We start from the raw sequence: 14648 nt of genomic DNA on the forward strand, positions 1-14648 counted from the left end.
GAAATAAACGTCCTTCTGCCCCTTGGTTCACATCTCAGCTTAGAGAAGCCAGTCAAAACTGCAAGAGAGCAGAAAGAGCCTGGAGGAAAGACTACAATCCTCTTGAGAAAGAAAAATTTAAAAACTTAACTAGATCCTACCACAAGATGATTTGGAGTGGAAAAAAATCCTACCTTGAACGTCGGATAGACGAATCTGAAAACTCCTGTAAGGAAATCTTTAAAATTGTTAAGGATTTTACTTCTCCGTCCCTAGGCATCTCTACTCAGTCTCACTCAGAACCTTGGCTGACTGAACTGGCACATTTCTTTGTAGATAAAATAACATCTATTCAAGCCTCTCTTGCTATTTACTCTAAACAGCCTCAGGATGCTGCTCTTGGTGTCCTTTCCTCTTCACAACCCACTCTCTGGGAATTCCCGCAGCTGAGCCTTGCTGCTTCATTAGACCATCTGACAGGCTTAAAGTCGGGCTCTCCTCTAGATCCCTGCCCGGTCTCTTGCCTCAACAAAATAGCCCCTGCGATAAACGGCCCCATCAACTCCATTCTCAATTCCTCACTGTCTTCTGGCGTAGTCCCCCAGGCTTGGAAGAGCGCTCTCATCCTTCCACTCATAAAAAAACCAGCTTTGGATCCCATCATACATGCCAACTAGAGGCCTATTTCTCTCCTCCCCGCTCTGGCGAAGGTGGCGGAAAGACATGTGCACAGATCCATCTCTGATTTCATCGAGAATAACAATCTGTTGCACACTACTCAATCTGGGTTTCGTGCGAATTACAGCACAGAGACCGCGCTACTTGAAGTCACCACCGCCATCAGAGAGGTCTTGGATACTGGAGGAAAGGCCATGTTGGTCATGTTGGACCTGTCGGCGGCGTTCGACACCGTTCCCCATGATACCCTCCTAACTCGACTCTGGGATTGTGGTCTCCGGGGGACGGTGTGGAACTGGCTCAAATCATTTCTAGCTAGCCGTCGACAAACGATCTGGGCACCACCTCACTCCGCAGCTATGGCAACTATGGAAGTGGGGGTCCCTCAGGGGTCTATTCTTAGCCCCCTGCTCTTTAACATCTTTCTGGCCCCCCTTGCAGAGGTTGCGCAGTCGTTCGGCGCTCAGATCGTGTCCTACGCTGACGACACCCAGCTCTTGTTCACATACAACAAGAATGAGGTGTTCGATGGGATCCGCATCAGAGGCTGCCTAGAAGCAGTCTTTGATTGGTTCAAAAGACAGGGCTTAAAATGCAACTCCGACAAATCGGAGCTGCTCTTTTTTGGATGTGTCTCTGAACCAAACTGGAAAAGTTGGTGGCCACAAGACCTGTTTCCACCTGCTAATGCAAGTACCAAGGCTAAAAATCTAGGTATCATTGTTGACAATGAGTTAACCTTTGGGCCTCAAATATCCTGTCTTTCGGGGAAATGCTTCGGGATCCTGCGGATGCTCAGGAAATTCCTCCCCTTGATTTCTGTGAATCATCGAAGGGTCATTGTTCAAGCACTTGTCGGGTCGCGTTTAGACTATGCAAATGCCCTCTATCTAGGACTCCCTAAATATCTCGTGAGGAGACTTCAAGTAGTCCAAAATTCAGCTGCCAGGGCTATTTATGGACTCCCTAGACGAGCTAGTGCCTCTGACTTGTTGAAGGAACTGCACTGGCTTCCTATAGCCAAGAGGGTTCTCTTCAAAAGCCTGACGCTGACCTGCAAGGCCCTTCTTGACTCAGGCCCTAGGTATATTAGGAAGCGCCTTGCTCTTTACAAGCCGAGCAGAGCTTTGCGATCTGCCTCCTTGTCTAAAATGGTCGTTCCGTCCATCAAGCGAACCAGACAAGGGGGGCGTTCTTTTCATTACCTGGCCCCGCGCGCTTGGAATGAGCTTCCTATTTCCCTCAGACAGGCCCCTAGTCTGCTGTCTTTCAGAAAGGCATTAAAAACCTGGCTTTTTACTAGTTAACTTCGCTGTTCCTTTTATTCTGCAGTTATGTTTCCTTTCCTTAAAGGACTTCTTCGCCAAAGCGCCGGGACACTCCTACTGGAGTAGCCGTTGCGCTATAGAAGAACCCAAATAACATAACATAACGTAACAATCCTTTATGGGTTCCGGAGTAGTGTGCTACTCGCAGAAAAAAGCGCTTCAACATCCCATCAGGGGTAACAAGCTCTATATAAATGCAAATACAATACAATACAATCTATCTAGCAATCTATCTGTCTATCTGTCTGTCTGTCTGTCTATCTATCTATCTATGTAGTCATCACAAAACAGAACACTGTATCGAACTCGGAAGGATGGGAGCCTCACTAGGCCCATCGTGCCGCTACTTTGAGGCACAATGTATCAAGCTCGGAAGGGTGGGAGGCTAGCTAGTCCCGTCATCCCTCCTGCAGACAATCTTGCTGTTGTAAGCATGCAGAAGATTGCCAGAAAACTCATGCACACTGTACCTCAGAATGTAGGGGGTCTGAATAGCCCTTCGTGCTAGCACTCTGATGCACACTCTATCATGCTTAGAAGGATCAAATGCTGACTAAGCTCCTCGTGCCAGGACTCTGATGCAAACTGTATTAATCTTGCAAGGATGGAGGGCTGACCAGGTCCATCGTGCCAGCATTCTGATGCACACTCTATTTAGCTCAGAAGGATAAGATGCTGATTAGGCCTCTCGTGCCAGCACTAAGATGCAAACTGAATCAACCTTGGAATGACAGAGGGCTGACTAGGCCCATCGTGCCTGCACTCTGATGTTAACTATATCCAGTTTGGAAGGATAAGCTGCTGACTAGGCCCGTCATGCCACCACTCTGATGCAAACGTTATTGTTCTCAGAATGATAAGATGCTGATTAGGAGCCTCATGCCAGCACTCTCATGCAAACTGTATCAACCTTGGCAGGACGGAGGGCTGACTAGGCCCATCGTGCCTGCACTCTGATGCATACTCGATTGAGCTCAGAAGGATGAGATGCTGATTAGGCCCCTAGTGCCAGCACTCTGATGCACACTCTATTGAGCTCAGAAGGATAAGACTCTGATTAGGCATCTCGTGCCATCAATCTGAAGCACACTATATCCAGCTCGGAAGGATAAGAGGCTGACTAGGCCCCTCGGGAGAGCACTCTGATGCACACTCTATCGTGCTCAAAAGGATAAGATGCTGATTAGGCCCCTCATGCCAGCACTCTGAGGTACACTGTATCAACCTTGGAAGGATGGTGGGCTGACCAAGCTCATCATGCCAGCACTCTGATGAGTACTATATCCAGCTCTGAAGGATAAGATACTGACGAGGCTTCTCTTGCCAGCACTCTGATGCGTACTATATCCGTACAGAAGGATTAGATTCTGATTAGGCCCCTCGCACCAGCACTCTGTTTGTACTAAATCCAGCTAGGAGGGATAAGATGCCGATTAGGCCCTTCATGCCAGCACTCTAGTGAGTACTATATCCAGCTAGGAAAGATAAGATGCTGATTAGGAGCCTCATGCCAGCACTCTGATGCAAACTGTATCAACCTTGGCAGGACGAAGGGCTGACTAGGCCCATCGTGCCTGCACTCTGATGAGTACTGTATCCAGTTCTGAAGGATAAGATACTGACTAGGCTTCTCTTGCCAGCACTCTGATGCGTACTATATCCGTACAGAAGGATTAGATGCTGATTAGGCCCCTCGCACCAGCACTCTGTTTGTACTAAATCCAGCTAGGAAGGATAAGATGCCGATTAGGCCCTTCATGCCAGCACTCTAGTGAGTACTATATCCAGCTAGGAAAGATAAGATGCTGATTAGGCCTCTCGTGCCACCATTCTGATGCACACTCTGTTGAGCTCAGAAGGGTAAGCATGAGAGGAAAATTGAGAAAGTTAACCTTTTGGTTTTTTAATAATAAAACATATTCAAATCTTTAGAGATAGTACAGGGACAGAGCAGTAAAGGCCTTCCATTATTGCAAGTAGATGTGCCTTGTGATGATATCTCATATGACTCTGACACCCTATTGAACTCAGAGCTAATGAAAATCATCCAACAAAGATTGTGTAAAACATGGTAAAGTCTGATCAAAATTCAAAGAAGTGTATTTCTGTAACCTGTGGAAGCTTTGACTTTAATATGTCACATTATAGAGCTGCACTGAGAAGTACTTAACAGTGACAGCTTTTAAACATGGCTACAGAACCATTCCTGCCTCAGCCTCCACAATGGTGACAGTGAACTGAACCCTGTATACGTCCTAGATCATTATCAAGCAAAATTATGATCTATTAAATCAAAAACCCTTATATTGAACTCAAGTTTTTGAAAGTACGGTCAGATGTAATTTTGAAGAAAGTTGAGTTTTAGTTAAATTAAATATATACTTAAGATCACATTTTTGCAGGTAAGGAGTGATTTATCTAGGCTTTCTGGTTTCACTTTCTAAAAAGCATTCACTAAATAGCTATGTATTTGTCTCATTTTATGTTAAGATTTTGTTTTAACCTCTCTGCGTTTTTTCTGCAGTTTTTATATAGTGCAACCACTTAACATCTGCATCAGTTAAATTACACAAAGTCATATTTTTTTAATGTTGAGCCAGTGTTAAGACTGCCGGTTACCCAGTTCCAAAATCAACAGCTCTAGCCATAACGTCACATCCTGGGCTCAGCAGTGGATAGTAGGCAGAAGCCATTTGAAAGCTCAGCTTGTTACAGGCTCAAGGTTCCAATAGTACCTCGAGCTGGACAAGAGCCAGTCTTCAGGTTTGAGCCTGGCTTGAGCTTTCTGCTAATTACCCACCTCTAGTTCAACCTGCTACAAGTTGCATTGTGGCATGTGAAGGCTTTTATTTTAACCAGTGCTGCATGTGGAAAAAATGGCTAAAGAATCCCATAACCTGGGGCTGACATTATGGTAGATGAACGGACTGGAGGGGCCCTGCCAAGTTTCCCTCGCCCCCAGTGCAGATTTTTTTGTTTTTAAATTCTGGGACTTGTAGTCTTGTTTATTCCATTACAAAAATGGACTACAAATCTGAGAATTCAAATAAAACCTGGCTAGAGCAGCACATCATGCATTTATCAGGGACAATTGGCAGCATTGCTGGAGTCACAAGTGGGAGAGATAAGTGTAGCTTCAGATCCAAAGAAATTGACAGATTACAGTAAATGTGTACTTGGGTACTTTTTTGGTCAAAAGTAGTCTACATTTTATATATATTGTCTCACAATAAGGTATTTGCTGTGGAGATCACTGTGTAAGCAGATTCCCAGGTATAGCATTGATGAGATATCTATGAAGGTTAATGCACTTGCTGAACAGATGTGTGTACAATCTAGTTACAGGTTTTATTTAGCATAAAATAGCATAGACTTCTCACCAGGTCTTGCTCCAACACTACCAGTAGAGGGCAAGACCCCTGTAGGCTGTTTGCACCTTGACAAGTATGCTGCGTTGTATACCAAATTGTGACCCAAATGCATTATTTTGTATTCATTGTATTTTCTGTTTAAAATATACAATAAAAGATTTTTTCTGGGGGGAGGAGCTTGCTCGAGACCAAGATGGCTGCCTAGGTCTCGAGCTCCGTAACGCTGAACAACAATCCTTAAATAATCCGACAGCTCACCACTAAAAAATAGCCCAAGTATAGCAATCCGAATATCGGAGCACGGCCGCTCCCAGAGGAACTGCCCCTTAACTCCCCAGCCCCAGTACTTAAGGAGTTATAGCCGAGGCAGGCAAGCGATACACCAGGCCGCTGATCCCCGGGCCCGAGTGCAGTGACGGGCGCAGCGATGTCTGCGCACGTGTGGCAGCGGATCGCTGATCGCGACCGGCTCCCCGGTCCTGTGGGTCTGGTACTTGCGACGATCACCTAGGAACAGGCGGGCTACTGTCGGCGCCGGGGGAGTCCCGGACAGGAATGCAGGATGCCCGAGGTGGCTCGCTGAGACAACCGGAGCGGAGGATTGCACAACGACCCCTCGACTTAGGCTGGGTGGTGAAGGCAGGAAGAGGCTCTAGACAGGGGATCTCACTAGGTGGCAGAAATTAGCCCAGAACGACAGGACTGAGCGGCCATCGCAGCTGTGGGGAACCACCATTTTGTGTGCTGGTGGAGGCTCTGCGCTAGGGGAGATAGCGTCAAGACGGGACCCATTCCTGAGGCCCTGCACGCCCTGCATGGAACAACCTGGGCAGCGTGGAGCAGCACAACACTGCGCATGGGGCTGAACAGTTTATACAGCCAGACTCCAGGGGATATTAAGCTGCAGAGCCGGCCTGAGCCTCGCGTGCGGTCACGGCAATGAGATACCTTTAAGGGGTGAAGCCGCAGACGAATGATCGACAGGCTTGCTGTGAACAAGACTAAGAGGGCAGAGTTAAGGCAACATTGAGAAACCTATCGGAGTGCGGCACTGGGAGCAAGAGCTAGTGTGGAATCAGAGAGAAAGGACGTTCTTGGAGACAGAGCAGCACGGCAAGTCTGAGGTCAGTGGAGTGGTGGACTTGGGTTGCCGGAAGCTTCCACAGTGACTAACACAGCTCCTCGCTGCGGGCGCCAGATAGCGTGCCGACACAGGGAGGCGCCTTCCCCTGGTAAAGGACTGCGACGGTGTACGCAGCCAGGGAGGTAATAGACCTCAGCTCAGTCCCTATTGAGTAGCCCATTGCGGTGACGTGGAAGATAGCCCTAATACGACGCCCTCACAGGAGAAAGTAATGAGAAGTATGGACAGGACACAACCCAAACTCACTTTCCAGCAAAAACGCATTAGGTCGCATGACATCGCGCCAGAGGAGGCCAATAGGACTTCTGCTCCTATGGAGGATGAACCAGACATTCAAAGTATGCTGCTGTTAATGGAAAAAGGCCTACATAGTGGCATCACCTAATTGGGCACAAAAATCGATGCTCTTTCATATCGGATGGACCGATTGGGAGAAAGGCTGGATAAACATGCCAAGAGGTTAGACATGTCAGAGCGGTGGCTTACAGAGGTAGAAGAGGCACAAACTACGCTAGACTCTGACCACAAACAGCTTGGAAGGGTCATACGTGTATTGCAGGACAAAGCAGAGGACTTGGACGCCCGCTCAAGACGCTGTAATCTACAAATTACGGGCCTACCGGAGTCGATGCATACTGGTATCAAAGAGCAATTTGTGGAGAAGTTGCTAGTGAGCCTCCTGGGGGCAGAGACATTCTACAACATGTTTGCAGTGGAGAGAGCTCACCGTTCTCTGGGGCCCCGTTATAGCGAAACTGTTGAATTACCGGGACAGAGATGCTGCCCTGCGGACGGTGATGGAAAAACAAGAGTTGATATATGAGGGATCATCTATATCACTTTACCAGGATTTTACCGCCCGAGTGCAGGAGGAATGTAGACAATTTGCACCCATGAAAAAACAGCTGCTTGACCTAGACTTGAGGAGCAGGACTGAGACTCACCAATTTACACTGAGCCGATTAGTATTGTGGGGATGGGGGTGGGGCGGGACGCAGGGGATAGAATCGGAATTGTAGATATAGAAGTAGAGGGTTTGCAACCTGTCGCCATTCCTATAAAGGGGAATAGGCTTGACTCCGCCATACAGTTCTAAAAAACGCACAGTAGCAGAGAGCTCTATCGCGGGAGCTGTGGCACTAAAAAGTCGGTGTGCGGAGGACGGGACGAGAGAGTGCCTGTAATTTTCAGATATGAGTAAACAGAGCAACCTCCACTTCAGAGTGTAAAACAACACTATTGTTCACTAAATCCGTGGGGGAGGTTGGGTGTAAGGGGGGATTCCTCAGGGGATGCTGTGTGACCGAGTTGTGGAAGGTCTGTTGTGGGTAGGTAAAGGGTGGGGTTGGGTGTTGGTTATGTTGTTCTTGATGTTGTAGATGTCAACAGAGTTGCTGCACATTGCACGTTGCATAAGCAAGCTACATGAGACAGGACACGCTGTGAGAGTCCTGCTGGCTACGGCTAGTAGAGCTACTGCCCCGAGAGCTATAGATTCCCTTAGGGCACTGTCGCGGAACGTGAAAGGCCTAAACTACCACAGCAAACTACGTAAAGTGCTGAGCTACCTAAACAGGCAAGATATTGATGTTGCATTGCTCCAAGAGACGCACCTCCCACTACATAGCCCAATGCTGCGCCACAGGGGAATCTCGGGCCATATCAATGCCTCTGGCTTTACAACGCACGCTAGAGGGGTAATGACCTGGGTAAATCCCAGATCTGACTACACGATAATGCAGCTGATGGTGGATACGGGGGGTCAGTTTTTGATCTCTAAATTACAGGGTAGAGGATTAGACTTGCTTATAGTGAATGTATATGGCCCCAACTATGACTTCCCGGAGTACTTTGAAACTTTACCTAACACGATCGGTAATGAAGAGGAGACACAAAAACTTTGGGGAGGCGATTTCAATCTGGTCAGAAATTCGGATTTAGACAGATCGGAAAGATCGCCAGCGGGCAGGACTACTGAAAGAGTTATGATTAGCAAGGGCCTTACAGATGTATGGAGAGAGATTCATCCATATGATGGTGGCTTCACACATTACTCAGCATACCATAACCTACATACAAGCATAGATTATTGGCTGGCATCGACGTCCCTCATGTCACGGATCCATGCTTGTCAGGTGTTGTTGCGCACTTTTTCCGATCACTCACCGCTGTTACTGGTCTTGTCCACACCTAAGAAAACAATACCACCATTTACATGGCGGTTCCCCCCTTACTCATTACTAGACCCGGTTTTCAAAGAAGAGATGGCAGAAGCTATAGATACATATTTTGCCACTAATATTGGCACGGTGGATAGCTTCTAGGCGGTATGGGAAGCTTTTAAAGTATACATCCAGGGAGTAGCCATGTCTAAACATTCGGGGGTACTTCGCTCCATACGACAGCGTTTATCGACCCTGGAATGAGAACTGGGGGATTTGGAGTCACGCCAATTGGCTGGTGAAGGCGAGGAAGTTGCAGATGCAATGAATGGCTTATTGGCGGAGTATCAGGAAGCGGCGGATAGTGAAGTGAAACATTTAGGCAAATATGCTATTGCGCGCGCATATGGGGAGAGTGACAGGCCAGTATCGGTGCTGGCTAACATGTTAAGGGCCAAACGCAGCAAAACTTTGATTACTGCAATCCGGTCGGAAGGGGGCGAACTGCTAACAGACGAAGAGGACATTGCGCACAGGTTTAAGCAATACTACTCAGAATTGTATGCTTCTCGCTCGTCGTGCTTAGACGAAAAAATATTGGACTACCTGGAGCACATCAAGTTGCCCTTCCTATCTGATACTCACAGAGAGTTCCTCATGCATCCCATTGAAAGAGATGAGATTATGGATGCACTGGCGGGGATGCGGTCGGCCGGCGCCCCAGGGATGGACGGCCTTGCATTAGGTTTCTATAAGACCTTTATAGAAATATTGCTTCCCCACATTTCAATGTTATTTGATGATTTATGTGTGTTGGGTGTGATGCCACAATCTATGAGAGAAGTGATATTAGTGGCCATCCCTAAGCCGGGTAAGTCCCCTGAGGAGTGTGGCTCTCATCGGCCGCTCTTTCTACTGAACGTGGACACCAAGTTGTTCGCCAAAGTATTGGCCAACCGCCTAGCCCTGTTATCCCCGGAACTTGTTGCACCGGAACAGGCGAGGTTCATACCGGACAGGAACCTAACTTACAATTTGCGTACGGTGTTTGGCACTATGCAGCATGTATGACGAGACACAAAAGCTATTGCAATATTCTTGGACATGGAGAAGGCCTTTGACTCGGTAGAGTGGCCTTTTATGCAGCTGGTACTGACCAGGATGGGACAAGGCCCCCTTTTTCTGCAAATGATCGGAGTGTTGTACAATGCCCCAACGGCTCGCATACGGCTGGGGAATCTGGTCACTGGAGCAATTACTATTTCCAGGGGGACCCGGCAGGGATACCCCTTGTCGCCGACACTATATGCCTTAATCGCTGAGCCTTTGGCATGTGCGCTCCGATAATATCAAGGTCATAGAGGCGTTCAATTCCCTACCTACAGCATTGTGGTCTCTACGTACGCGGATGACACATTGCTATTTGTGAGGGACCCAGAAAACAACCTCTCCCCGGTTCTTAGAGAGGTAGTGCACTTCGAAGCATTATCTGGGTTAAGAGTAAACTGGTCCAAATCCATAGCCTTTTTCGCTCCCCCCGGCCACTTCGCAATTTGAGATGGAATATCCTCTTCAATGGTCGGAAAACTCGGTGAGGTACCGAGGCATCAGATTGCATACAGACTCAGAAATTGTGTTCTGTGAGAACTATGGTACTGGTGTAGCCAAACTAGAGGATGACGTCGATACTTGGATTGGTCTGCCACTGTCTCTCATTGGCAGGGTCTCAATTATGAAGATGGTGGTGTTACCCAGTTTCCTCTTCCTGTTTGTAAATATCCTGATAGTGCAGCCACGCTCCTTTTTCGTCATAATTAATAAATCATTAATAAGACTTGTGTGGTCAGGCAAGCAGGCACGAGTGCAAAGGTGAGTGCTCACCCTGCCATATCACTTGGGAGGGCTTGGCGCCCCCGACTTAGAGTTAAATTACAGTGCGGCACAGGGAGCACAGGCCCCATGTTGGATCCACAGAGTGGATGACATACCGTACCTTCGGCTCGAGAAGCTTTGATTCTTGAGCCGGTAGACCGCAGGACATGGATACTGGACTGTCTCAACTCCACAAGACATGCATGGCACAGTCTGCTACAGCAGCAAGTGGGGGCGCTGTTATATTCTCCGAAATGCCAATAAGCTGAATCGTATGGCTTGCCCCCTGTAGAGACAGAGGGGTCAGGCGAGCATTGCAAGCGTTAGACATACATAAAGCAGGAGACCTGTTCTTGGGCGGGGTCGTGAAGACATGGGATGAGGACACACCCACTGCTGAAGCTCCCACAGTGATGCAACGCTTCCAGTTTTACAGAGTGCGCAGGGCGCTGCATCAACAATTGGGAGATGACATGAACGAACCACCAGAGGTACAAGAACTGTCATATCTTATTAAAACTGAGTCCCCTCGCAAAATTGTCTCCAACATACATAAGTTAGCAATGTCCCACAGAGCAAATCAGTATACGAGGGCCAGACTAGCCTGGCAGCGCGATCTCGACATGACGATAGACGATGCCATGTGGTCTTATTGCTGTAACAACACAAAATGGATATCATTACACGGCAAATACAGACTCATACATTTCAAAGACATTAACAGAGTGTACTATATGCCGGAGAGACTGCAAATATACGGGCTGAGGGAGGAGGCGACCTTTGATAGATGTCACTCCCCGGCAGCAGATTTCATGCACTTAGCGTGGAACTGTCCGTGTGTCTCACAGTACTGGGAAAAGGTATTTAGCGAGCTGAGCACCATAGTTGGCTCTGTGATTTCTCCTGACCCGGCCGTGGCACTGCTGGGGTATTCCAAAACATTGCAGAAGTCAAGCCGAAGATTGGTGGACATGGGCCTGCTGATGGCAAAACGTAGAGTAGCAATGTGCTGGATGAGGGGTCCCCTGCCCACGGTGTCACAGTGGTCACACTATGTCCTTTACTGTTGCACACAAACAGAAACCTTCAGCGAGCTGCTTCCTCCTCGGAGCAGACGAAGAACTTCTGAGGGCTATACACAACATACTTGAATAGTAAAGGTGAGGGTACTACTGCAGATGCAATGACGGAGCCTGAAATAGATATTAATACCCCTGTTTCATAGACAATTGCGCTGTACAGAGACCTCTAGCACACACAGCCTGTAGGGTAGGGGGATGCACCCAGACTGATAGATGGTGTAGAAGACTTGGACGGGAATCAGACGGCATTGGGATTGCTTGGCGGGAGGTAACGTGTTCAGAAGGGCAATGTTATATAGGCGCTAGGTAGTGTTGATGTCTCCCTGTTTGTCATAAATGTTTGTGCACTGTTTACGTTGCTGATGCACAGCAAATGCGTACGATATAAGGAAGAGAGCTACAATCCTTAATAGTGACGCTGCCCTGCCTCCGGGATGTGGGCTTTGAAGCTGTGTAAAATGCCTTATATTGACTAGCTACCGGCCCCTGGGTTGTAGGCATACAGCTGTGTATTTCATTGACAACCTTTCTAATAATTATTTTTTTAATTCAAATGAAAAATAAAAAGATTTTTTCTAAAATCACATTAAGGTTTAATATGCCTGTTGCAAAGTACAGTGTGTAACATGCAAGTATGTATTCTTGTGTGATAGCTTTGTGTTTTACGTTGACAACTGAGTGGGTTACTACTTTTTTGTGAGGTGATCCTTGTATTAGTAAGTGCATCCTAATAATGACTCAGAAAGATTCATCTGACATTCTGATAAATATTACATATGTCTTGGTTTGGAAATATCAAACATCACACCAAATGGTAGATTGGTCAAACATCTTCCCCTCTGCCATCAAACATCTACTCTAGTTTACCTCTTGAGTACTTCTGAAGTGACAAGCTCTGATAGATCTGCCAGCCGCCGGGTGGTCTTCTCCAAACATTTTGCTTTTCTTCTCCATGGACTCTGAGCACTTTACCTCTGCTAACCAGAGCTAAAGTGCATGGGCTCACTCCTTTGAAACATGGTCACATTGGCTTATCCCTAATTGGCATATTTAATATCCTTTTAAGTCCCTTGTAAAGTGGGACTACCTTTGCTCATGGTCTGTAAACTAAATGCTACTTGTAGGCCTACAGCACTGATTGTGACACCCACTTAAGTAGCCCTATAAACATGTCTAAAGTCTGTCATTGCCGAATGTGTATGCTCATTTAAACTGCCATTTGAACCTGGGAAAATAAACCCTTTTCCAAGCCCAAACCTTCCTGTTTAATATATATAAGCCACCTCCAGGGTAGACCTTGGAAGCCCAGAGGGCAGGGTGCAGTGTTTACATGTCCTGGTAGTCAAACACTCCTAAATTCATTGTTCACTACTGCAATGCATACCTCTTCCACAGGATAGCATTGGTGTTATTTTATTACATTTAATAAACTGTAATTTCCAAATGGAAGCAGGTTACAAGTTTGTGTTTGGTGGCTTTGAAACTGTATTTAAAAATCCTAACTTATGATGAAGTCAGATTTTAGCTTACAATTCAGAAAATACCACTTTTGGAAAGTTGGTATTTTACTGCTGCCTTAGCCATTTGGTGCTTAGTCTAATGACTGGGTGTAGCTGACTGATGGGCTTTGTGTGTTTCTTCTGGAGTGGTGTGGCTCACTGGTTAGAGGCGGCAGACCCGAGAGCAGAGGACGGGCCGGGACCAGGGTTCGATTCCCGACACGGCAGGGTCGTGGGCCAGGGTCAGCAGACTCGATAATTCTCATCTCGGTGCCTACTCTAACCAGGGATCACACTCGGCAACTCTGGGAATTAGCTTGCCTCATCTCCACAACGGCCCCCCACATATGCCGGGGATGCCTGGCTTCACCTTGGAGATACCCAGTAGGGACCATCTCACAGGGAAAGCCAGGATGGGTTCCCCAGCGGTCTACTGTGCAGAGATACTCCTTCGGGAGTCGATTCTAGCGCATTACAAACCCACAATTAATTAATTAACCACATCCAATAGGACGCAGCCCCAGTAACACTTGAATAGGCCATGTCCTGACTCCACACAAAGGGCTGCTTACCCCAAGTAGTTAGGGCCCGATGTAGGTAATTCTAAATTACCACTTCTAAAATACCGAATCATACCGATTCGGTATTTAAGAAGTGGTAAATTAGAAGGGGGGAAATGTAGGTATTTAAGAATCGGTAAATACCGAATCGTTAAGATTCGGTATTTACCGATTCTGTAAATACCGAATCGGTAAAGCCCATTGATTCCTATGGGCATTGCAGCCCATAGGAATCAATGGCCATTACCGAATCGGTATTTACCGAATCGGTATTTACCGATTCAGTAAATACCGATTTTTGCAAGGGTGCAGGGGGTGTCACTTTGACACCCTCTAGCACCCTGAATTCAGGCACGTGTGCCATGTGGCACACAGACATGCCCTAAGGGCATGCCTGTGTGTCACATGGCACTGGTGTGCATGCACACCTGTATTCGGTATTTTACCACCCAATAGGATTGGGTGGTAAAATACCGATTCTTAAAGCCCTGTGGCACTCTGACATGTGCCAGCTACATCTGCATTTACAGAATCGGTATTTTACCGAGTCTATATTTACCGATTCGGTAATTTTACCGAATCGGTAAATACAGAATCGGTAAAATACCGATTCTGTAAATGCATGCCCTACATCTGGAAAGCCTAATACCGGTCGGAAATGGCCGAATTTGGCCGTTTCCGACCGGTATTAGGGCACCTACATCGGGCCTAGTGTCTGGAGCCAGGGCAGGGAAGGCAGGATGCCTGGGGACTTTAAAGGCAAATCTCTAGTGGTTCCTCACCACTTTAAAGGCTCAGCTTTATATAAATACTGGACCTCAGACACCAACTCTTCAGTACACTTCTGGAACTGTGGATACTCTGCCAGGAAGAAGGACTACTGCCCTGCTGTGCTGACCTGCTGGCATCGTGCCTGAGTGAGAAGGACTGGATCTGCATCTGTTGAACTCATGACGCCAAAGTGACTGAATGG

Source organism: Lissotriton vulgaris, chromosome 8 (genome assembly GCF_964263255.1).
Source record: "Lissotriton vulgaris chromosome 8, aLisVul1.2, whole genome shotgun sequence".
NCBI lineage: Eukaryota > Metazoa > Chordata > Amphibia > Caudata > Salamandridae > Lissotriton > Lissotriton vulgaris.